Below are 23,279 nucleotides of genomic sequence, written 5' to 3'. Positions count from 1 at the left end.
CTTAAACAGAGAGGGTGTCGCTGAAACAGATCTGTCTAAATCTGCACTTTCTGTAGCAGAGAAATGATTTCCTTATCCTCTAGCCGGTGACATGTTCAGGGTTGGGCCCATTAGAATCCTCTCTGGTTTTGATATGCCTGTACTGAGAGACAGAATTTCTCTGTTGGAGCTACTAAGTTGAGAGTAGGATGCTAATTTGAAAGAGGAGAGAATTAGACTACTAGACAAAACGAAGAGATGGAGAGAGAAAGAGAGCCAGCCCTACCAGCATCATAGGACTTTGTGTATTCAGCCCCAGCTGAAGCTCTAACCCAGAATGTCTTGGTTATATAAAGCAATAAATTACTGATTTATTTATCTGCTAGACGTAATATAGAAGAAGGTTTCCATCACTTAAAACTAAAAGCAGTCTGACTGGCAGACTTGTTTCATACTATCGCTGTCTGCTTTTAAAGCTATTCATTTGCCTCATGCTAACAGCTAATCTTCTCTTTACATTTAATGCATGTGGATCTCCTAAATGTCTATTTTCACGTGGCAGTTATTTTGCCCAGACCTTTTGCCTGCTTTAAACAGAACTGTATCTAAGCCACATACTCAGGGCAGATATATCTGTCCTATACAAAGACTGTGGAGAGAAGGAATACTTTACATTTCTGGAGAACAGACCTCACAGTTCCCACTGCTGTCAGATCCCCCCATCCTCCGGCACACAGCACCCCCTTGACAGTGCACACACGCTCTGCAGAGGACCTTGGTGAGGACACCCTGCTCCGGACTCAGCTCTGCTGGACCAGCACTCAACTGTTGTAACTTGTTTTATAGAAATGGGGTTTGGCCCCCAGCTAGAGAAGAGATCACTAGTTTTCAGAGAACAAAGGAGAGGCAAGAAGACAGATGTTCCTTGAACATCAACTATGTGAGACACATCATCCAGGGCACTGCACCTGTGTGTAAGTTACAGAACTTCTCTTGCCTGTAGCTGTGGATGCAAAGGCTCAGAGTGGTTCAGCAGTGGTGTGCACGTGGGCTGAGCTGTTTAAGTGACAGTGCAGGTCTGTCTAAATGCGAGCATCCGTGATTTTCCTACCACCCCTAAGTGGTCTCCTGGGGCCAGATTTTGATTTGTTTTGTGCAGTCCAGACCACTCAGCACCATGCTTGGCCATACTGTAAGTCCAATGACGACAGCATTGTGTTTATCGCCACGTCATACGGACCTAATGAGGAGGGAATGTAGCAGACCACCCCCTCCATGGTGTGAGAGAATTGCTTGACATGGAGATGCTCAGAAACAGGAGAAATTTGGAGTCCAGTTTCCTTCCTCTGTGGCCCACCCAGCCTCTGGGGTTGAAAGCGTGGCCAGGGAAAGCGTTCTGTTCCCGTCCGTGCAGGGATGCCTCTGGCTGGGTGACAGCGACTGACCCACCTCGTTTTTGCTCTGCAGGTGTTGAAAAGAGGATGCAACCATCCCCAACAGGGAAGGGTAAAAAATGCTGCACTGTGCATGGGTGAATGTGCACATGTGTGTATGTGTGGTCCTGGGAGCAAGGGCCGGCCAGGGACCAGTCTGCAAAACAACATTAAGAAACTGAAACATTTTCCACTGAGAACAGAATTACTGCCCATGGAATTCTTACCCAGCCTGAGAAGCGAGCAGCAGCCCCTCCTTTTCATTAGTTAAACAAAGAGGGTTATTTTTCAAATGAAAACTTTCAGTGTGGAAAACAATCTAATTCCCGGGGCTTTTGGAGAAGTGAGATTCTCAGCGCTCCAATAAACAAGTGTATGTGGATATGCGGCTGCAAAGGCAGTGTGGGTGCCCTGACCAGACAAGAGGGCAGGCCTGGCCAGTGCGGGACACGAAACTTCACTTCAGGCCTCTCATAACAATCCCAGGTAGAAACGCCAACAGAGGGAATGGACCATGGCCTGGAAGACTTGAACTGCTCTGCGAGAGAAAAAAAAAAAGTGAAAACAAAAAAATTTTCTGTAAGTCCATTAAATGATCTCCTTTCTTACTCCAAGTCAATGAACTCCTTCTGGTTGGAAAATAATCTGCAAACTCAAACCCTGCTTGTTTCAGTGGGGTGTGTTCTACCTATTGAATTCCTGGCCTTCGGAGTTCTTTCAAAAAAAAAAAACAAAAAACACCAACTTGTGCCCACTTATGAACCCATGGGGTAATGTCACAGCTTTCTCTTGAGGTGTTCTCTTTGTGAAAGCTCCTGGGTACTTACATTTGTTTAAGAGTGGGTAAGAATAGGAGGGCAGACTGCCAGGGTTCAAATTTTAGCTCTACCACTTAAAAATAGTGTGTGCTTACTCTCCGTGGACCTCAGCTTGCCCATCTGCAAAGGGAAATAACAGTGGTACTACATCACAGAGTTTTCATAAAGATTAAACGAGAAAATGCTTACAAAGTACTTACCACAGTTTTTGGACAAAGGAAGATCTCAATAAAATGTGTGGCCATTATCATGAAGTTAAGGGGACATGGCATATGGTCATAGACGTGAACTTTTTAAATTAATAAATATCATTCTTTGAGGTTTCTACTTTTCCCATCTCACTAATGGAAAAGCGTGTTGTTTAAAAAAATAAAAGCAGACACCAAATAGCCTCTCTTCAAATCAGAGCTTCCTTCTCTAATCAGTCCGCGAATGTTTCGGGGAGTGCTCTATTTAACTTGGCTGGCCCCTGGTTTTGCCGTGAGTAATACATCGGGCTTAATTTCAAACTCCACACAGCCAAGATCACTGGATACTTGAGCTTCCCCAAGCTGAGTTGATACAGCTGCTCTGCCCCTGGTCACTGGTGAGTTGTCCCTGTGGATTCCAAAGGGTCTGAATACAAACAGGCCGAGGTGCATGGGCCGAGATGGTCAAGGACATGGGTTCCCACAAAGCAGGTGTCCAAGTGAGACAAGACTGAGGAGGCCTGGGGAGTCCTGCAGTGTAGTCAGAGGAAACTGAGACAGACAGAGGGTGGCCAGGGGTTATGGAGAGGGGCCTCGATGATGCTTCGGGAGAGTAGTGATACTTGAAGCATAGGAGGTGGAAAGAAACCATCCTGATTTTGACACTGCCACAGTGATAAGCAAAGGGCGCAAAAGCTCTCCAAATTAGGGTCTCTGAGACCAATTAGGTCAGACGGTGAACACTTGCTTGAAAAAGAATCCAGTGTGGCTTTCTTTTAAACACAGGCTTCATTTCAAATGGAACTGAATAAACCAAATTCAATTTAGACACGCTTTTCCCCAGGAACTCAGCTCTGGCATGAAATAAGGCTTGCCTGAGGCCACTTGAGAACCACAGTCTGTGGGACAGCCCTGTGATGGACGGATAGAGCAGAGTGTTGATTTTTGAGGCCTGTCGAACCCCAATGACAGGCAGCTAGTAAACAGATTGAAGAAGCTAATGACTATTTAGTGCTTTCCAGGCTGGGAAATGTCTCTTTGGCTTCTGAGGTAGCAACACCCTTACCTTAAAAGGTTTGGATTGATGATCTGGGCCCAATAAAAGCCCTGTCTGAAATCTGTTGGGAAGCCCACGCATTTCAGAAGTGAAAGATAATGAAGATGTTCTAGAAGCAATATCATTATGAGTATACATTATAAATGATAATTACAATTAATCGTATTAGCCTTCATAATCTCCCAACATTATAACTCAACAATAGTAGATCCATCTTCCTGGCGTTCTTTGAAAGAAGATTTTGCCTGGAACTACACATTTTCTCCTTTAATTTGATTTGTGGTGATTTCTGTTTTCTGACGGATTTCTCTGTCTCCTGAAGGTAGACATGTGATGGGGAGTGAGGTTTGGGCATTAGATGAAGTTGGGGGGTCATGATGCCCAGCAAATTCTAGAACAGAATTTACTTGGCCCCTGAAGGAGGCACTTGAGCAGCCCATCTTATTATTTCAGTGCTTATTCATGCCCCTACATGTAATCCATGGTCAGGCGTTCCCCAATCCCCCTTGCACTCTAAATCGGCCTCCTTTTATTCTCTCTCATTATTCCTTCTTCTTTCTCCCCAAGCACTAATCATGGTTTTTAATCATTTCTTTATATTTACTTGACGTTTAGTTCCTTATCAGATATGAGCTCCGTAGGAGAGGGATCATGTCTATTTTGTCTACCACCATATAATGAACACCTAGCTTCGTGCCTGGAATAAGGAGGCAACCAATAAATAATTGTGAATGGAAGGCAGAATGGGTTGCACAGCTCGAAAGGTCATGCACCTTAGAATGAAGCCCTCTCTTCTCCGTCTTCCCATTGATGCCAGACATTTACTGTCTCCAAATATACCACAAAGGCCCACAGTGATTTCCTACATGCTGAGTCCAGTGGCTTTCTGGGTCCTCATCCCTCGGCTGAGCTGTAGAGTCTGATAGAAGCAACTCTGCCCTGCTGGAAAGCCAGCTTTCTTGGCTTCTGTGGCTCCACGCTCCCCCCTCTGGTCTGCGCTCACCGACTCCTTCCTCTTATGCTGTAGTGGGAGTAAAGCCCATGGTTCTGGACCCAGCCTGATCACATCCTCATGCTGTGTCTTGTCTTGACAGCTCCTCCACTGTGTTGGCTCCAGACTGCAGCTTTGTGCTGGGACCTACGAAGTCTGTATTTCTAAGCCTGAAATGTAACCCTTCCTCTTGCCTTCTTTTTCTTCTCCCAATTACCAGGTTGGACAACTTAGCGTCTTTCCTCAACATTGTTCCTCGTATTTTCCAAGTAGTCAACATATGAAGATACTGAAAATATGAATTCAGTGTCTTCTCATTGTCTATGACTCAAATGTCTTGATTGCCCAGACCATCCCATCTTTCCCCAACTTTCTGCTACACATTATCCAAGTTTCTCTTTTGCCAGTAATGCTTTTTCTATTTATACTGTCAAAATTCTACCTTTCCTTCAAGGTTTATCTCAAATATTTTCCACTTTAAGTCCCCTGTGAGCTTCCCAATAAACTATAATTTCTCCTGCTTTTAACTACCAATACATCACCTGTCTCTCAGATGGCCGTCTCTTAATTTTTTTATTGTATAATGAATTTCTATGTATTTGTCCATATTTTCAGGGAAAGCCTAATAAATAGATTTCTGGAGAGACTGACCTAGATAAAAAGAAAGCATAAACTACTAACACACACCCTACAGACATTAAACAAAATATTAAGATGATATTATGATGAATTTTATGTCAATGTCTTTGAACATGCAGGTGAAATGGACAAATTCCTAGAAAAATGCAAAAATGGATAAAGGAAGAAATGGATCATGTGAATATTCATATATTTGCTAGAGAAATTGAATCCATAATTTAAAATTTCTGCAAAGAAATATTGAGGCCTAGACATTTAAGTAAGAATTTATTTCAAACATATGAGAAAAATATAATGTAAGTGTTACACAAATTCTTCCAGGGATCAGAAAAAGGAAGAAATACTTTGCTACTTATTTCATGAGTCCAGCATTGCTTTGATACTGAAACTTGTCAAAACATTCCAGAAGAAGAAAATTATAGGCCAATCCTTTATTGTAATATAGATACAAAACTCTTGAGCAAACCAAATCTAGAGATATTTTAAAAGGATCAGATATCATGACAAAATAAAGTTTATTTCAAAAACGTAAGCTTGGTTTAACACTTAAAAATCAATCAATATCATTCACCGCAGTAACAGAATAAAGAAGAAAAACCATATGAACACCTCAAAACATGAATAAAAACCATTTGATAAAACTCAAAACTTGTTCATGATTAAAAATATAACTGGCATCAAATTAGGACGAAAAGGGAACCCTTTAATCTAAATGGCTACATCACATCAGTCCATACTTAATAATAACTTAGAAACAATTCTACTGGAGACCAGGAACAAGACAAGGATATTCACTCTGACCACTTCTATCTAACATTGCACTGGAGGTTTTAGCCAGAGTAGTTTAGAAAAAAAAGAAAGAAAGAAAGAAAGAAATTTCAAAACTTAAGAATCAGAAAAGTCACAAACCTGATATTATCTGTCGACATGATTGTATACAGAGACTCCACAGGTGAATTACTGAAATGAGCCAGCAAATTTAGCTAAACTAATGACTGTAAAGTCAACATACAAAAATCAGCTGGTTTTGTGTACTAGCAACAAGTATTGGAAAATAATACTTTAAATTTAATGCCATTTACAATAGTATTTTAAAAATTAAGCACCCTGTTAGGAATACATTCAGCAAAATATGCACCTGACCAATGCATAGCAAATGCAGAACATTACAGAGAATAGTTTTTAGAGACTTAAATTAATGAGGAGATATAACATGTAAATTGGATTGAGAGACCTAGAGTAAAAATGTTAATGCTCTTCAAACTGGTCTTTGCTTCCATGCAACACTAGTCAAAATCCCAGCAGGTTTTCTTTCTCTCTCCTTCTCCTCTTTCCCTTGCTTCCTCTCGCCCATCCATCCTCCCTCCCTCCCTCCCTTCTTTCTTTTCTTGTAAAAACTGGTAAGCTAATTCTAAAATTTACCTAGAAATACAAAGTGTCAAAAATAGTCAAGACAAACTGAAAAAGAAGAAAGCTGAAGGACTTGGACTACCGGATATCAAAACTTATTATAAAGCCACAGTAACTAAGGCAGTATGATATGGGTGTAATAGAGACAAATGGATTCGCGGAACAGAGTTGAGAGTCCAGAAACAGCTGCATGGAAATCACCTGATTTACAACATGGGCACCACTGCAATGTAGTGTGTGAAAACAAATGGTTGGGTTAATTGGACTTCCAAAAGAAAAACAATTATTTGATCCCTGTCTCACACCGTATATGAAAGTCCATTACAGATGGAACATAGGCCTAAGTGTAAAAAGTTGAACAATAAAGCTTCTGCAATATAACACATGAGAATATCTTCATGAGCTTGATGTAGATAAACTGAAACAACACATACAATTTACTAACCATGAAACAAAAGATTGATCAATTGGTCTCATTAAAATTAATAATTTCTCATGAAAAAAAGAAAAGGAAAGAAAAGAGCACAGACCTACATTTAAGAGAATTAAAGGGCCAGTCATAAAGTGGGAGAAGATACTTCCAAAAATATATCAGACAAAGGAACTTATATCCAGAATATTTAAAGATTTCCTATATAACAACAACAAGAGGACACACAATGTGTTAAAAATGGGCAAAAAATTGTTGACAGTCCTTTGACAAAAGATGTCTAAATTGGTAACAGACTTATGAAAATATACAGAATTAGGTATGCAAACTTAGAATCACAATTCAATATTAACCACTTTCTTATTAGAATAGACATTTAAGATAAATTGACAATGCTGAATATGGTGAGAATCTGAAGTGACAGGAATTCTTATACTTCATTAGCAGGCATGGAATCTGCTAATTAAGCAGGTACAACTGCTTTGAAAAATTGTTTTTGTGGTGTCTACTAGAGCTAACATATGCATACTCTGTGACCCAACCATTCTCCTACATATATACACACAGAGGTCTGTGTACAAGGGCATTAAAAGGCAAGCCAGAGCCTAGAAGCAACACAAATGTCCATCAACAGTAGAAAGGTGTTCATTATGGCATATATACAATGGAATACTACATAGCACTGAGAATGAACAACTTACCACTATGTGCAACAGTACGGCTAAAAATTATAAAGTGAAGGAAGAAATAAAAATATATTGCATGACTCTATGTGACCTCGAATAACAGAAAAAACTAATCTATACTGATGACTGTCGAAAGAGGGGTCACTCTTGGAGAGTGGGAGTAAAGATGGCCGCCTTAAGGTAAGGGCATTATTCCATGGCCGGGTCCACGTGGTGGTCATGTGGGTGTGTTCACTCTGAAAAATTAATCAAATCGTACACCAGGGATTTTTGTTATACTTCAAGTTAGGAAGTTAACTAAAGCAACAACTAAAGCAAAAAGCCTTTACCAGAGGATCTGTATGAATTCATTCAAGGCTTAGCATTCATTTTTGCAGGCTGTTTTATGTCTTTGTAGTTCTGGGGCTGTCTGCATTCATACCTGCTATTGTTTCTGTCTGTTGACACGGTTCTATCACTTTCTTCTATTCAGCCCCTTGCTTTCAGTCTAAACTTGATGTATTCGTCCTGATCCTTCATCTAGTTGTTTTGCCCTTGGAGCTAACTTCTCATTCTCAACTTCTGTTTCAACATTTCACGGCCAGGTGTGGTGGCTTACGCCTATAATTCCAGCACTGAGAGGCCGAGATGGATGAATCATTTAAGGTCAGGAATTCAAAACCAGCCTGGCCAACATGGTGAAACCCTGCCTCTACTAAAAATACAAAAAAAAAAAAAAAAAAAAAAAAAACTGGGCATGGTGGTTGCCACCTGTAATCCCAGCTATTTGGGAGGCTGTGACAAGAGAATCGCTTGAGTCTGGGATGCAGAAGTTGCAGTGAGTGGAAGTTGTGTCATTACACTACAGTCTGGGTGACAGAGCAAGACTTTGTCTCAAAACAAACAAACAAAAAACACCAACAACCAAAAAACCATTTTACTACTAATGCCCCATGTCGGGCTAGTTCTACTTCTTCTGTATATTTTGTTAATGGCCTTAGTTTAATTTTATTGCTTAAATTTTCATTCCTTCCTTGTTTAGTTTTTTTCTGTTTTGGCCTAATAATTTATATCAATAATTTCATAATTACTATTACATTTTCTGCTTGGCAATCTTTTTTTCCCCTCCCAATATCACAACTTTTAAACAAAGCTTTCTCCTCCACTTTTCTGTCTAATGGGATAGGAGTATGGGGGGCAGAATAGAAACGCTTTCTCATTCTTCACCCTTTACATCCAGCAAAAAAAGCCCAGTGATCTGACATGCAATAGGAAAGGGGAAAAAAAATTTGCAAATGATAACTAATACAAGTGCTTCCCAGTTGCCCAAAGTGGTTTAACAGATTTCTTTTCTTACAGATTTAGCTGAGAGGCCGTCTGACCTGAGCCCATTTATGGAACTATTTGGCCTCGCTTTCATTTTTTCTTTTTTGAAATAAATCCTCTCGTCCTCAATCAGAGACACTGAAGAAAGCAGGGAGTTTGTACTTTTTAAAATCCATATGAAGGTTTTGGCCAGGAATTTTTCAAACACGGGAATAAATTTTTAATTTGGACTTTGATATCCAGACAAGCCCGGCTCAAGTTCTCTTGGGTCTCCTTCCCAAAGACCAGACTTCAAACAGACACGGCTCGCTGTCTTAGCAGAAAGGCACCACAGCAACTGTGACGGCCGCGGTCAGCAGAAACTCCTGCACATCCTGCTGTCTGGGTGGGACCTCCGTTTGCTACATCGCCCTGGAAACCAACACATCCTGTTCTGTGGTCCTGAAGCAGAGGCCCTCGGAGGAGAAGGAAAGAGCACGGTGACCATCAGGGCAGGAAGTACTGGGTTCTCTGCTGAGAGCATTCTCCATAGCATGGGATTGAAATATTGGAGGGAAAAAGACAAACCCTATCTAATTCCTCATGATTATTTGCTTCTTATGCTTTTCATTTTTGACTTTGTCTTTTGGAGTTTGGGTTGCAGAAGAAAGAGATGAGTTTCCTACAGATGAGACCCCAGAAGAACCTTCAGTTTAACTCTTAGTTTAACTTCCTCAAACTCAACTGACAAAACAGAGACTGGGAAAGATTTTTTAAAAAGTAACTGATTTTTTGTGACAACTACAGGAGTAGCTCATTTCCTTTTGGAGACTTAGATGGGAGACTCTAAGTAATTGAAACGTAATACGAAGAGTCCCTCAGAAAAGTGACCACCCTGGGGCTGTTACCGTCATTTCCTGTTAATTGTCACCTGAAATAACCAGTTGTGGAAACGGTATGGGGGTCGGAGGTAAAGGAACCTAGTCTAGCCCACTCCTGGCCCATAATGAAATACAAATGATTTAACAGCAGTACTGACAAGGTTCTCAGAATAAATCATTTCCATTCACACCACTTCAAATCACTTACTGTAATTGCCCTGAGACAGACTGGGGGAGTTGGCCGCTGGTTACCGAAGCTCTGGGACAATCCCCCGCCCCTTTACCCATGAGGACAAAATGCAGTTCTGACCTAATTTACTTCTCTTTCCTAAGGCTGAAGGGCAAGTACTCCCTGTATCCCAGGGAAATCTAGAAGTTAAAGGTGGACAGAATAATTGCAAAGTTTTTCTGAGAATCCTGTACCTGTGCGTTGGCTCCAAAGTGGCCTCTCGCAAGCCTGAGTGCTCAAATGAGCTGCTGTTGCTGGGCTTGCCTGGGTTTTCTCCCAGACCACATGCCTGGGCAGATCTGCTCTAGTTTGAATGCTTGTGTTGCTCCAAAGTGCGTGTTGAAAATTAATTCCCAATGCAACAGCATTAAGAGGTGGGGCCTTTTGGAGGTGATTAGCCTTCATGAATGGAGTTGGTGCCCTTATAAAAAGGGCTTCAGGAAGCAAGTTCACCCCTCCCACTCCTGCTCTCCCTTCCGCTACGTGAGGACTCTGCACAAGGGGCCATCTTTGAAGCAGAGGCAAGGCCTTGACAGACACCAAGCTTCTGGCATCTTGGTCTTGGACTTCCCCGCCTCTACAGCTGTAAGAGACACGTTTCTGTTATTTATAAATAACCTCATCTGAGGTGTTTTGTTATAGCAGCACAGGTGGACTTGGATAAGACCCAATCACGTGCCTCTGTGTGTTTCTTCCATTTTCTCCCAAACTTTCATCCCATTGCAATGAGTGAGGTTAGGAACCTCTCTTACTTTTTTGGAGAGGCCACGTTCCTCTGTACCCTTGATCAGTAGGGAGTTAGGAGTCTCTGTAAACTATGCTTCTCATTTGAGTTAATGGTACTGTCCTTTGGCCATGCCTGCGTGTGAGTTTGTCTGTCTCCTATGGGCTGAGAACATCTGGGATGAGGAGCCTAGTGTCTCTCATCATTGTACCACCACCATCTGCCAGAACATTCAGGGAACAAGTATCTGAGGAAAGCAAGAGCAGGGAAGGATGAGAGGAAGAAGTCTTGGCCTACTGGCTCCGTTCCCTGGATGTGGTTGCAAACTGATAAGATGCACCGAAACAGAACTTCCAGGGAAACTTCCTGGAAAATCTTTATGCTCAGATGGAAACTCTGATATGAATGCCACAGCAGTATTGATAGGATCAGGATGGCTGGGCAGCCCCCTCCCCAAAGACCTGCTAAGACCATGTCATTTCCTTATCTGATGCTGAAAGTCTTGGCTTTGGCCCTTGATACCCAATACAAGGTGGCCATCCCGGACAAAGCATGTGTCTGGGCTCCTGCTGGCCCTCTCCCCATTATTCCAGTATGGCCAGGTAATCATTCCCAAAGGACAGATCCTGCCACTGTTCTATTCAAGAATCAGATGCTTGTTCCCAGGCCCCACATGGCCTTCAAGGCTCTCCAACAGTGCCCGTGGCAGCACGTAACCCTCCGGACTCCCTGAAGATGCTCGGACCAAGCCTCTCGTCCCCAGTGTGCTTAGTCCTAGCCTGGATCTTCCAATGCTTCCCTGCCAATAGGTATTCATCTGTTATTTCAAGAAATTTTCCTTCGGGACAGCATCCAGCTCATTTTTCTCACACTTTGTATGCCCTCCTTGCTTGGGTGCCCCATCTGGACCATATCCTGCCCATCCTCCTCCTCCCCACGCATTCCTTCTGTCAGTGCATAGAGAAACTTAGCAGGTGCTAGGCCCACACCTTGTGAGTGGCAGAGCTGAGATTCAAATCTAGGTCTAAACAACCAAAGTGCCCGCTCTCCATCACAACACTCCACCGCCCCCGCCTGAGTCCTCTTTGACCTTGCCTTCCTTTTTCAATGAAAAGAGACATCACTTTGGCCAGAAAAGCAGGAGTCCCACCAGTTGGGCTGGAGCCCCCAGGATCCCTCTCTTCATAGTTTCCATGCACCGCTGGTAGAAACAGCATCACTGTGCAAGCCCAGGAGACACCTTTCTTGGAGTGCAAGACAGCAGAAGGGCTTCAAAAAGGGACCCGAGATTAGGATAGAAAAAGGAAAGCATTCCTCCTTCTCATCCTGTGCTCCCTCACACACGAAGTGGAGACCCTTGTACGTATCTGTCCTGTTGTTGGGGAAGGGAAGAAAGGAAGCAGGTAAAGGAGATGGAGGCAGTGGTGAGGAGGGGACTCTGCCAGCCAGAATGAGGCATCGCCATCTACAGCCACGGCACGGCGGACGGACCGAGCAAAGGATGAGGATTTGGACAGAGGGGCCGGTGCCCTCCTTCCCTTCATAGCTGGCTGGGCCTGTGGAGAAGGAATCTCTGGACGCAAGCCTGAGGTTTTGAGTTCACTCATAGTGGGTGACAGAAACGAGATGGTTATTTGTTTTATGGTAATGATCTCCATGAGGCACGCCACACGGCAGGCCTTCCTCCGGGTGCGAAAGGATTTCCTTGGTTTGGTGGGATTCGTTTGTTTTTTAAACGGGGCTGTTTATTTTCTCTTCTTTTAATGTTATGATTTTTTCAGACTCACAAGGAAGATACATAATGTACAGCCGAACCTACAATCTCCTATTTTGTCAGCTGCTTGTGTTGATTAAAACTTCAATAAAGAGCCTGTGATAAAACAGAGCTATGTTCAAAGGATCTTGTTATGTTTTTAAAGGACTGAGCTTGGCAGAAAAGATGTAGAGTATAGCCTCGGTATGTTTCCCCTTTCCCAGGTTAGAAAGAGAGAAGCGGAGAAGAAACAGTGGTTTCTAGTACCTGTGGGATCATTAGACTGCACGTGTTTAACCAAGTCCCAAATAATAAGCCGGGTCCAACTTAAATGCATGAAAATTGTTTATCGAGCTGGTGTTAAATATGTGACCAAGAGCAGACCTCCTCCCACAGATCTGACCGACAGCCTCTCTCTGCAAGAGGTCCCAGTCTAACAGAGAAAGGAAGGCGGCAAGGAAGGCGCAAAGTGAGGACACAGAGCTTCAGGAATTCTATACCCGGTGATTCACCCAACTCACCCAAGATGACCCATTCCAGCAAGATTCCAATCAACTGCCACAAACACGTTGTTTTAAAGCCCATACATCACTGAAGGGTCCCAAGGGAGCGGTGTCAGTGGTGCCATCTACTTCCTAACCCTCTTTCCCCCTTCCCTCCAGACAGCACATTCCTGGCAGCCGCTGAAGTCTCTCAACTCTTATTCTGAAGAGGCTGAGAAATGGATGTGCATGAACATCAGGCTTGCCAAAGTCGCTGACTTTATGCAAAGCAGGCAAGTGCAGTCAAAACACTTACAGCAATCAATTCGAGTTGTTGGGTAAAGTTTTTTCCATGTCCCATACATTATTGAACAGTTAATTTCGTCTTTGTGCCTGCAAGACATTCCAGCTCTCAGATGACAGCTTTATCCATTAAGGAGTGCCTGGTGACAGCCGTGCAGCAAGAGCTTTGCCAGCCTGGCCTGCCGGGAGGCACGACTGCATCACCACCGAGAAATCCTGGGACACATCAACATCTTAATCAATATGCGAGAGTCAATTACCGGGGAAGCGAGGGCTTAAGCAGGAGCTGATGATGAGGTTCACGTGCAAATGGACTTGATCAATACGCAGCTGAATCTCACACGTGGATTCACATCAGTCCTCTCACGGCACCCAGTCCCCGACTGGCAGGCCAATCACACGGCTCCTAGCCGCCAATCATCTGCTTTACTGGATTCATTACCGCTTTTCTTTGATTCATTCCTTTGATGGAAGTATTGGGAACAGAGAAGCAGAGTAAAGGGAAACAACCAAAACGTGCTGACTGCACTCACGGAGAACTCGTGGAGAGTTCTGCAAAGAGCCTGGATAGACTAGCTCAAAGACCAAGAGAGAGGGTTTCTGCAAAGATACGTTCTCTACACATTCATGCTCCTTTTCAAAAAAAACAAACAAACAATAAACACTTCTTGGCCAGGCGCCATGGCTCACACCTGTAATCCCTGCAGTTTGGGAGGTAGAGATGGGCGGATTGCCTGAGCTCAGGAGTTTGCAACCAGTCTGGGCAACACGGTGAAACCCCTGTCTCTACTAAAATATAAAAAATTAGCTGGGTGTGGCAGCATGCGCCTGTAGTCCCAGCTACTTGGGAGGCTGAGGCAGGAGAATTGCTTGAACCTGGGAGGCAGTGGTTGCAGGGGGTGGAGATCTTGCCACTGCACTCCAGCCTGGGCGACAGTGAGACCCTGTCTCAAAAACAAAACGAAACAAAACAAAAACAACAACAAAAAATACCTCTTGAAGGAAAAATCAACTCATCTTCTGAGGGACCAATATTTCCTTTTTACTGATGAGAAAGCTGAAACTTAGAAAGGCCAAGGGCATAGGTTTGCACAGAGTGGATGTGAAGCAGGGACTTGAACCAAGGTCTTTAGATTCCAATATCTGCTTAATCTAATTGAATCATACAGCTAAGGGTTAGAAGACTGCAAACACACAAGAGCCAGATGAAGTAATAAAGTAAAAGGGAAGTCGTGTTTTCTTGGTTGCAGTAGAAATTTCAAATTGCACCTTGGAGAGTGGAGAATGACTTGACAAGCGTTGGGGGAGAAGGCAGCCTTCTCTCAGGGAGGGGGCCTGCATGTCTGAGGAGCAGCGCAGAGCCACGATAATAGCAAATGATTGCACTAATGTGGAAGGGGAGGCGCTAACAGGAGGTGAGGTGGATGGGCAGGGCAGGGCAGCGTTATCCAAGACAAGTTAGTCATTGTGTTTGGAACACCCAGGCCAGGATGACAGACTTGGACTTTATCCTCTAGGGCAGTCTTTCTTCAACTAGTATGCTATGAAACACTCACCTCTAAGATGCTTCACAAAATAGAAGGCAGCAAGATGAAGGACACTTGGAAGACATTCTGTACAAAGTCATCCTCTCAAAAAAGTCATGCTACGTTCGAGCACATCGTCACACTCGGAGAAGACCTAGAACAAACACATGTCTTTAGCTTCCCTCAACCCAGTATAAACCCTAAACAGGATTTGGATCTTCTTCAGAGAAATCTCCCTGAACAGCCAGCTAGATGATATTGGCTCACCTTTCAGGGCTCCCAAAAGCATTCTGAATTTTTCTTTGAAACATTCATCACCTATGCAACTTTTATTCAACATCTACTTTTTATTATTATGAAAGTTCCATTCATCTGTCTCATTGATTTCCTGGCACAGAGCAGATTCTCTGTCCACCAATGAGGGGATGTGTGTGGGATACTCCAGGAACGCAGTTTGGGCAAGGCTGCTCTCCTGGAGGAGAACCACTGGAGGCTGCTTCTTGCTCAATACGGTAAACACGGCAACTTAACAAGATGAGCTCTTGATGTTGCTTCTGATGGAAAAAGCTTGAAGCCAGGGAAATCATGGTGCCAGGGAAATCAGTCCAGGAGAAAGTTGTTAAGGGACAAGGGGAACTGGAAATAGACCAGTGTTTATGACTTTAAAAGACATTTCTTAGGAAGAACTGATAGGGTTCTGCCTGATTGCCTCAAAGTGTGGAGAGGTTGTGCGCATAGGCTCTAAGGAGGGGCAAACCAACATCAGAATTGAAAGCCACCTCTTGTAGCACCACAGGTAGTGAGGTGACCTTGGGCCAGTGACTTCCCATCTCTGAGCTTGTTCCTCATCTATAGAATGACCATGGCATATGGAAGAATTGAATTAAAGTTAGCTATGATTCTTAATAAATGGCAACTATTGCTAATATCAGGAAAGACAGGAGATTGAGAACAGTTTAGCATTTCAGATGTGCGTACTAAGAAAATTGGGGACATTGGCTCAAATATGAAACTCTGGTAGGAAAAGGATTTGTTTCAGGGCATTTTGAGTTTGAAGTGAGGCCAGTATGTTGAAATGTCCCACAAGCAGCTAAGCACATAGGACTGAGACCCTAAGGAGGGGTCAACATGGGGCATGGCTGAAATTGTGAGAATAGATGAGCAACTCTATAAAGAGAATAGAAAGAAAGGGCAGAGAGCAAGAGGCTGCCTTGGGCAGCTGCCCTATTTTGGGAGCAGGAGAACGAAAAGAAAAGTCGACCTCTTATGCTGTTACAAGATGCTGTGATTCTCGAGTTGCCTTAGACAACTGAGTAGGATCTCATCAGCCTGAGCCAGTGAAAGGCCGATGAGTGGGCTAAAGCTTAAGTAGTGCTCACAGAAGATGTGAAAAGTTCCCGTGGCAACTTCTTATCGAAAATCCTCACCCCAGTTACTTTCCATTCCTGCTGAGACATCTCTGTGTCCCTCAGGTTATGGTATAAATATTTTACAATGTACAGAGGGTTGCGATATCGTAACACTTTAACTGAAAACTCATTTTTCTGAAAGTTAAAGGATGCATTTTTCCACTTGCAAAAATATGAAACTCTAGATTGGACAAAGAAATGGACATGTCACATTGTGATATTTTATGCAATGCTTCTCAGGGCTTCGAAGTACTTACGATGTTAATACCATTCCTCTCTCCTAGAGGCTTGTAAGTTTCATTATCCAAGTATAAAATTGGGGAAGGACTAAGCACAGAGCCCAAAAGATAGTAGGTGTTCAATTAACATGTGTCCGCTTCCCTTCTTATATGAGGAAGGTTGAAATGTGGTCTGTAGACTCAAGGAGGTGAGTAACTTGAGATATTTCCAGGCTATGCTTAATGCCATTAGCAGGGGTTAGAGGAGAGAAAAGAGAATAAACCTAATTAGAAGGAGTAGAATAGAAAAGATATTCTGAAAGGCAACTAGAGAACGCTTTATGATGAAGTGAAATTGCAGGACCCCCGAATAGAGGAGAGGATCCATAGCTTATGAATGAGTGTAGACCTTAACACTGAAAAGTGATCCTTTTGCTAACTGCCCAAAAAGAGTCACAAAGCCTTTGCCAACCCAAGTTCTGGCAAAATCATCTTAGCTCCAACTCTCTCTGTGGATCACAACCACCCTAGAAAGAACAAGAACCTGTGAAGGGACCAAGGAATGAATGTCACCAGGTTACATCGATCCTCACAGTCTCCACAGAGGTCTGTGTGTCTAGAGTTCTGTTCCTCCTTTATTACACCTGTGGCTCAGGGGGTACCTAAGCTGGGGGGGGAAACACTGCTTTTGATACTAAAGAGCATCCTGCTAACTCAGAGTCTGTGTCCTCGGCTTCACTGGCCTTCGTTTTTATCAGAAGTGGGTGGGTAACGTGAGAAAAAAAAATTGGCCCCATAAAGGGATCCGGAAAGAATGACATATTTGTCTGTTAAGTATAAATAGGAACAGCCATGGAGATATGGTCCTGTGGTGCTAGGTTTTCACTCCAGCAACATTCATCTATTGCCAGGAAACGCTAGATTTAGTACCTGAGGGACTGGAGTTTCAAATACCTTATACTTTTTTTTTTTTAATACTCTGCCAAGAATTTAAATTGGTAAAAGCTGGGGACTGACAAAACTTGATCCCCAAGAGCTTTTCTGGCACTGGTTTATCAGAGAATATGGTGCCATTATTTTTATTATAATTATTATTTTTTTCTTCGGTGGGGCGAGAGCTCATTTATAACCCAACAACTGTGACTCCCAGATGTATTTTTCTTTCTTTCTTTCTTTAAAAAAAAACGAAAATCCCAATGCTTAAATAAACAGAGGCTTTGCCTTTTGTGGTGGCCTTAGAAGCTGTCACTGGATTTACATGCAACGGGCTGGTTATGAGCCTTTTCATGTTTTTAGATCTGATCAGAAAGAGTTGAAAGGAAAAAGCTAATTTTAGGAAATGAGCTTCCACCAGCTCCATACTGCACACACCTTCCTCCCAAGTCTCAGGTCTCCACCACGCCCTGACACCAAAAGCACTTCACAGGGCTTTGCAAAGGGGACCTCTGGCCCCAAACTGGGACAGCAGTGGGAGAGCAGAAAAGGCCAAAATGAATGAGAAAACCTGGGTTTGAGTCCTGGCACCATCATTTTTTAGCCAGGCAACTTTGGATAACATAGCCTGTCTTGGATTTTTCATCTGTAAAATGATAATTGGATTTTCCTTGGAGGGTTGTCGGGAGGATGAAATTAAACAAGATAAATTATGTGAAAACACTTGGTGCTGTTTTTTAAACGACAACCTACGAACGATGAGTCCAGGGAAGGAGGAAGCAGGGAGAGAGCTCCATGGAGCAGTATTGTGGATTTCTCTCCAAGGTTAGGCTCTTGACACAGACATTCTAGCAGAGAAAACAACTGCCACCTTGGAGACACATAAAACAAGAGGATACTATTTACGGCCCAGCATCTTCCTGGTCCCTCATTGCTCCCCGCAGCCATATTCGTGACTGCCTTCAGATCCTCCTCTGATTTTACCCACAAGCAATTTCCAGGGTCAGCTCACCTCTCTCCTGCCCGGGGCAGCGGCGGCAGCAGCAGCAGCAGCGTGAGCCTTCTCGAACAGCCCTGGCATGTCCGATCTGGCTGGAAATGATTTGAGTTTTATTATACAATTAGATCAAGTCTCTTAGGTGTAGTAGCCTTCCACATACTTAGAAGAATAGATTAGCCATTAGGACTTTGTATATTTTTCCCAGTAATTGACACCACATCCCATTTTCCTCACCAAAGGGAAAAAGAACCACATAAAACAATCATGATTTGAGGGGCAGGAGGTGGGGAACCGGGCATTCACGATGCAGCAAAGTCTCAGTCCCACCTCAATCTCCTTCCTTTGCCCAGCGTCGCGTGTCTCTAGGAGGCAGGCAGGGCAGGCCTTCGGTTAGTTCTGTTCTGTTGTTTTTGCTTTCCAGAGCCCCTCGGGCTCAGCGCCCCTGAGCACTTTACTAAGAATAAACCAGGCAGCATCTCTGCCACCCAGCAACGGCAGCCACCACTGGACGGGAGTCTGGACATTCTTAAAAAGCCCACGAAAACATCACCAGAATGTAATTGCTTTCCTGCCCTCCTTCCCTCCCTCCTTCCTTCCTTCCTTCTCTCTCTCCTTCCCTCCCACCTTCCCTTCTTCCCTCCTTCCTTCTTTTTCTCTTTTTCTTTCTCTTTCTTTCTCTCTCTCTTTCTCCTTTTCTCTCTCTTCCTTCCTCCCTCCCCCTCTCTTTCTTTCCTTTCCTTCCTCCTTTCCTTCTCTCTTTCTTTCCTCCAGGGTATCCTAGGATGGATCTATTAGAAACCCTTTCCCTCAGGACCCTCTTTCTTGTCCTGGTCAAAAAGGAAGGGGGCTACTGCGGGGTGGTCCAAGCGGTGGCGAGTTGAGGCTCTTTGGTATCCAAGTTGAGAAAACGAGAGAAAAAAGAGTTGAAGGCCCAGAGCGTTCAAACCCCAGGTCCGTTTTTGTCCTGTCCCTTCCACCGCTGTAAGCTGAGATTTGGAATAGAACAAGGGAACCCATTGTACTAGGATGTAAACGGGGACCAGTGCAATCCCCTGGCCGCTCCGCCTGTGTTTGGCATGCGCGTGACTGCAACAGGCCTCCATGCTGCGTCTCAGCCAAAAGCGGACACCTCAGGCCAGCAGACTCATCCACACAAGCAAAACAAAACAGATGTTCTCAGATGTTCTGGTCAAACATTTGTTTCCTTTGGTCGTGTTCTAGCAGCCCAAACTCAGATTGCAACTGCAAGGCCTGGTGGCACCAACAGACATTTTTCATGTTCCATCCATCGCTGCAAAACATCTGTGAACTAAAGCTTCTTCCCAATTGCAACAATCTCTGTGCCAAGGCTTGGTGGGTCCTTGACAGCTTCCATGCCTGCCTGTAGGCCTGTCTGCAAGGCTGCTCTGGTGCAGACACAGGACCGCAGAGAGAGGCCGTCACTGTTCCCAGCCCCTCCCTTTCTTCTTGGATGGGCCACCAGACAGTACAGCTGGCAGTACCAGAATCAGTAGATCTGAAGTGTTTTCGTACATTTTCCAGCTTGGGTTGATGTGTCCAAAGGGACTCTGCTGACACGACTGTGCTGGCTGCTTCTTGAGAAGCTGAAATGCCCATTTTCCAATAAGATCAATAAACCCACTCAGCTTCCACTATAGATCTTTCCTCAGGTACCCTCCGACCAAGTCAGGGTGTGCTGGACTTCCACTGTGGCAATGTGACCCCGTGTGCCGCCTGGGACTGGTACTTGAAGCTGAGTTTGCTTTCCTGAGGACAAAGGCAAAGCCCTAAAGCTTTCAATTTGGTCCCCAGGGACCACGGAAAATCCCAAGATGGAAAGTGACCTTTCTTTGGCCACAACTGGTGATGACTTGTGAACATGTCTCTTTTGCCCAACTTGGCTTTAGCTAAAACCTACTGTTTTGAATAAAACTCGGGCCATTCTCCACCCTCTTCTTACCCTACCTCCAGGCACCCTCTGCCAAGTCCTAAGGGGCCATGCCTCGCTTTAACAAGGAACACAAAATGACGCTGTAATCATAACCTCTCTTGCTGGTTCAGAAAATATGCAGATGTGATTTTTCTTTTTCTTTTTTTTTTTTTTTTTTGCTTCTCAACATACCTATATCCCTTCATTATTTTTTAAAATTTTTCTCACTGCTCCCTCACACCCACTCCCACTGTTCTTAGCTGGGGGCCAAGTTCAATCAAGCATCCCCCAGTTGGCACCAAATGGGCACCTGAGGGTAACAGGGCCCAGTGGCACCTTCTCGCCTCCTTCTTTCTCCAGTTGCCAGAAGAAACCCAGCTGGGTCCCTCAGCCGACATAGGCCCCTAATTTAAGTTTAATAGTCCAGGAGTTTTACTACTTTTGGCCAGGGCGTTTTGAGAAAGGTTAATCTATGTGAAAAACATGCCCTAAAAAAATCTGTTTAGAAAACAGTCCCAGTCTAAGTGCTCCATGCTCTCAGTTTCTGGCCCTCTTTTCAGTAAAGCAGCTCCAGCAACCACGCAATTTAGCTCCATTTTGGGGTGGGGGTTCCATTTTCTTCCTATGGGATTTTTTTTTATTAGTTTTAGTGGGTTTTTTTTTCTATTTTTCTTTTCCTATGCTGGTTTACTACCTTGTATCTATCTACCCCCAAGGAGTTTAAAAACCTCAAGTAAGTATTATTGGATTTTTCTTGGTGTATTTTTGGATATTTCTTGTTGGGAGTGTGTGGTCGGGATCTGTGTGTCTGTGTGGGAGGGTGGAGGGCTGCATGCCCAATGATAGGGCCATGTAGGCCGGGGAGAGTCCACAGAGCCTCCTGAGCATGCGTGGGAAATGGAATTGCCCCTTGCTTTCACGGTAGTGAAAACCCTACTGGTTAAAGGTTGAGGCATCTGGTAGGCTTTTAACAAATATCCATTTTGTAGACAGGGGAAAGACGAGGTACCGTTTCTTGACCTTCGACTTCGGATTTCATAATTGGTGCTCTATGCAGTTTATTTCATTAGATAACACTGTCATGATGATGTTCTCCACTACACAGAGGAAGAAACCTCAGAGGTTACAAGGGATACGGTTACTTCCAGTAGCACAGGTGGAAGAAGGCAAGATTCTAATCCAGGTCTGCCTTTCCACTGGCAAGAATCTAAACTGGGTGAAATTCTTCAAAACCATGATCCCCACTCCCCAATGACAGAATATATTGACCTGGAACCATGAGTAAATGTTTGGGCTTGTTAGAAAGAGGCCTCTGGTTGTAGAATCATTGCCTTGAGACATTTGAAGAGTTGAGTTAATGTCTCTGGGCTTCCTCCTCCGAAAAAGTATGTGTGTTGGGCTTGATCCAAGACAGCAAGGATACCTCTTAAGTTGCTGTTACCCCCGGCAACCTCCAGTGCTGCCCCCTGCGCCACGACAGACGTCACAGCAAACAACGCACAGGGCCTCAGTCGCCTTCTCCACATGCCATTCCAGGCAGCTACTGACAACATTGTCACTGCTCTTCAAGGCAGCACAGCCAACTGTGGCGTCCCCCAACCTGCTGGTCTCCCTCGTGATTTTTACTGCATCTATCCTCCCTATCATCTCAGTGTATTTCCTTAGTTGATTTACAGTTATTCCCTTTTCTTAGCCAAATAGCCTTTTTCTAAGAATAATATTTATGAAACAGTGAGTTTAACATGGTAATAATATGATTTGGAATATTCAATTTTTTTCAAGTACATAATTATATAATTTCTAAATAAAGTTGTCCAGGATCCATTCAAGGTTAACTTGGCATGTTTTCAACACTCACTGTGATGCTGGCATGGCAGGAAGGCCAGAGATCTGAGGCTTAAAGAGACTTAGTTGGAACCCTTGCTCAATCATGTACCAGTTCTGTGGCCTTGAGCAAATCATGTAATCTTTTTGAGTCTCAATTCCCAATCATGGGAATAATAAGCCTTTCTTTGCTATACTGTCTTGAGGGTTAAAGTTAACTTAATGCAATAATCCAGGCGAAACTCCTGGCACAGTCTTTGGTACACAGCAGATGTTCAATAAATGGCCACCATTGCGACTGTTCGTACGCTAACACCCTGTGTTGCTGGTATCACAATCTCCTGCGCTGTTTGAATGTCCCTTTCTTTCCTGAAACCTAAGCTAAATCCCAATGGTCCAGACGCCTGGAACTCCTAGAATATAGCAGGATTGAGAGTCCTGAAAGATGATGTTCTCTAGGGACAAATATTTACCAAAAGAAGTGAGGTCCTTAAAGAATCCTGTCATCGCTGTCCTCTCAGAGGAGCCTGGCACCACTGTCACAGGAACATGTCTTCAGAAAGAACACGCTGTCGAAATTAGGAAGCCATTGTTATTTTTGTGAGACCGTCATCCCCCGGGCCTAGCACACCTGATCACACAAGTGACTGTTCTTTCCTGCCTTATCTCTGTTATTACTTCCAAGGTGTTTCTTCTTCTGAAGGATGGGAAAATGAAGCATATGTATGAACAAGGCCTCTAAGTTGGGCACTGAGTAGAAAATACAAGACAACCTTTGCCTGTCCCTGTGACCAGCCGGATTGCCAGTGAGGCCCTGTTTTTATTTCTTCAAACCAGCTGAACATACCTATCGTATCAGCTGACTTTGTCGATGCCAAGCAGTCAGCGACATTGAAACACCTGCATTTTGAGGCCCCAGTCATCCACATTTGCCTGTGAGGAGTCGATGACACAGCAGTACGACACTGAACCCTCCCCCCGTGTTTTAGTCTGGAAGGTGTCTTTGTTTATTTACTTAAAGAAAGGAGAGGAGGAAAAGGAGTGGCACACTGACGTGTCCCGAAAGACTTCAGGAGTGATTCCTGGCGCTCTCCTTCCGTGAACTGTGAGGGCTGGCGATAGGAGGAGGAAGAAGGAAAGATGTGTCTCCAG

The 23,279-nt window shown here is 43.9% G+C and overlaps 1 protein-coding gene and 1 long non-coding RNA gene across 3 annotated transcripts in view; one reads left to right on the top strand and one right to left on the bottom strand.

The window, feature by feature from the left end:
• The window catches only part of LOC141583728 (uncharacterized), a 66,596-nt gene extending 53,962 nt beyond the window's left edge, over positions 1 to 12,634 (top strand). Inside the window, exons 2-4 of the long non-coding RNA XR_012516584.1 lie at positions 826 to 953; positions 1,447 to 1,510; positions 12,531 to 12,634. This is a non-coding gene — a long non-coding RNA (uncharacterized LOC141583728). The remainder of the gene's footprint in view (positions 1 to 825; positions 954 to 1,446; positions 1,511 to 12,530) is intronic.
• The window catches only part of CCDC171 (coiled-coil domain containing 171), a 545,371-nt gene continuing 530,497 nt past the window's right edge, over positions 8,406 to 23,279 (bottom strand). The window contains exons 37-40 of one of the 2 annotated variants that reach the window (XM_074394866.1): positions 22,601 to 22,696; positions 18,386 to 18,465; positions 14,844 to 14,967; positions 8,406 to 13,749 (exon numbers count right to left, since the gene is read on the bottom strand). The gene's annotated coding sequence lies outside the window, so the exon portion shown is untranslated. Of the gene's footprint in view, positions 13,750 to 14,843; positions 14,968 to 18,385; positions 18,466 to 20,451; positions 22,697 to 23,279 lie in introns of those variants that run through there. The other variant, XM_074394867.1, reaches the window with a different exon arrangement.

This window comes from Saimiri boliviensis, chromosome 2, assembly GCF_048565385.1.
Source record: "Saimiri boliviensis isolate mSaiBol1 chromosome 2, mSaiBol1.pri, whole genome shotgun sequence".
Taxonomy (NCBI): Eukaryota; Metazoa; Chordata; class Mammalia; order Primates; family Cebidae; genus Saimiri; species Saimiri boliviensis.
The sequence above is the reverse complement of the archived record's forward strand: the minus strand, read 5'-3'. Positions and strand labels throughout refer to the sequence as shown.